We start from the raw sequence: 2529 nt of genomic DNA on the forward strand, positions 1-2529 counted from the left end.
GTCGGCCATGCTTCTGTTCCCCAGCTGCAGGGCGGGTCTGACTTCACCCTAGCACCAGATCCGTTGTGTGCCCTCATCTCCCTCAGAGCAGGACCTCTGCGTGCGTGTGTGTGTGCGTGTGTGTGTGTGTGCGTGTGTGTGTGAGAGAGAGAGAGAGAGAGAGAGAGAGAGAGAGAGAGAGAGAGCACATGCCTGGCACTATAGGTGGTACCATGGCTCACAAATACCCTTTGGCTGAATGGTAATATTCCAGAAACCTCTCATATTGCTGACATTCCTAAAGAACCCACATTTCCCTCACAAGCCCCAGAAACTCTCCACAAGAGCCCAGCCCATGGCTGCTGAGTGAACTCTCCAGGAAGAGGAGAATGTGGCCCGCTGCTTCAGAGCTGAGCTCCCTCCTGCCTACTCCTCCAGGGCTGTGCCCTAAGCTGCCTTCCCATTTATACCTCCAGTCAGGAGGATGCCGATTTCTTGTGTGCTGGATCCTGGGCACTCAGGTTCCGGGAACCAGTGCAGTCCATTCCTTCACAAGAACTGTTCAGGAAGTCAGAGGGAAAGCTTCCAACTGGCCCTGGTAGAGGGAGTCATACCACGGCCCTCGGAAAATGCCACAAATTAGGGCCCTTTCCGGTCTTTCTTGAGAACCAGTCGTTAAACATTCACCGTGGGCTCCAAACTTCCTTCCCCTCACCGTGCTGTTTGGGTGTGTCCCGATGCTGTTCTCTGCTTTCAGGGTCTCTTCCACGTCATGCTTTTTCAGCAGAGCCATCCCCCCCCCCACACACACACACATCTCACGTGTTCTGCTTGGCCCCGGCAATGACAGGCAATCCGTATGCCCCATTGTAAGATAAGGGTTACCTACATCAGAACCTTGGTCAACCAAGCCTCTTTCGCTACAAACCAGTCAGTCCTGAACACGGCTTGTAAAAATGTGTTTACAGTGTCCTTCAGATCTCTGCCTCACACATGCCTTTACTTGCTAAAAGAATTACCCAGTTCTCTTCTCCCCCCCCCCCCCCCCATGTCCCAAACAAAGTGTGATCACCATATTTTTTTAATCTCCAGCACGCCCTGGGTCTTGTCAGGCACCCACATATGGACTGAGTTTCTTTTAAACAGGCTAAAGTTTCTCCTGTCTCCATTTAGTCTTTACAGCTCTGACTAGGGCGAAAAGCACTCGCCACTTCCAAGCCAGGCTGCCAAGAAAAGACACAGCAAAGGCACCCTGCCCCGCCCCCCAGCCCCCTTGAAAACCAACGAGGAATGCTGCTGTACACAGTACAGTTCCAGCCAGACAGCACGCGGGCAGCCACAGACTATGGTAACTCAAAGGCCGCCGTCCAAGCTCCGGAGCCCTCCTGTGTGTCCTCCAGCCTGAAAAGCAGCTTGCCCACCTTCCCACTTGCGTGCCCTCCTGTGGTCTCTGCCCATCAGAATTCCCTGATAGCAGATACCCCAAAGTGAGACCCTCCACTGGCTCTCCCCGCTCACATTTCTTGAGGATGGCTTGAAAGCTCAAAGATCTTGAGCTTCAGTTCCCTAGATCACTGTTGCCTTCCTGCCCTCCTGCCTGTTTTCACACACGCACGCACGTGGGGTGCGTTTCCACCAGACTATGGGCGTCTCAGAGTGTCGTGGCACGACTACGCCTGATTAGTTTAAAAATTCTCAAATATTTTGGAAACAAAACAAAGAGGCTGGGGGGAGGGGTTTCTTGCTGCAAATTAGTCAGTTGCTAAGGTGGAAGAGGTGATTTGTGCAATTCTAACGAACCCTGCCTAGGTGCCAGAAAAAGGCAAGTTGGACCTGGGCAGTTGCCCCCTCTCCTGGATTCCCTCTGTAGGGGGCAGCTTGCTGTTCACTGACAGGATGCTTAGGATGGTGAGGGACTGACTGGGAAGTGGGGCCACTAGGGAAGCTGGCAGCCTTAGTTTTGACTGCTTGAGTAGCATCAAGTAGGAAAACTTCAAGCAAGTCCCTTCAGTTGGTGGTATCCTTCGGGGAAGGAAATCCCACTGCTTACCTGGCCCCCACTGCTAGGCCTAGAGCAAAAGTCAAATGTACCAGCAGGCAGCTCAGACTACTTCCATCACTGTTGTGTGTCTGATGATTAGGGACCCACAGAGCCCACAGTCACTCCGGTTATGAGCATCACCATTGACCTTAATCCCTACCTACTTCCAATTCTATATGATGCAGGCAGCTTGCATTTGTTGAGTGCTTGCTGTATGCCAAGTACAGTTCTTACAGCAAAATAGATGATGTAGTCTAGACTTTCTCATCTCGGGTACCATATGTGTGTGCGTCCAGACAGCATCCAGTACATTCAGGGTTGTGCCACTGTCATTGCCATCCATCTCTAGAACTTCCTCAGTTTCCAGATGGAAACTCTGTCTCATTTGCCCTTTTCTTCTTTTTCTTCTTCTTCTTCTTCTTCTTCTTCTCCTCCTCCTCCTCCTCCTCCTCCTCCTCCTCCTCTTCTTCTTCTCCTTCTCCTCCTCCTCTTCTTCTTCTTCTTCTTCT

The sequence above is a fragment of the Microtus ochrogaster genome, chromosome 8 (assembly GCF_000317375.1).
Source record: "Microtus ochrogaster isolate Prairie Vole_2 chromosome 8, MicOch1.0, whole genome shotgun sequence".
NCBI lineage: Eukaryota > Metazoa > Chordata > Mammalia > Rodentia > Cricetidae > Microtus > Microtus ochrogaster.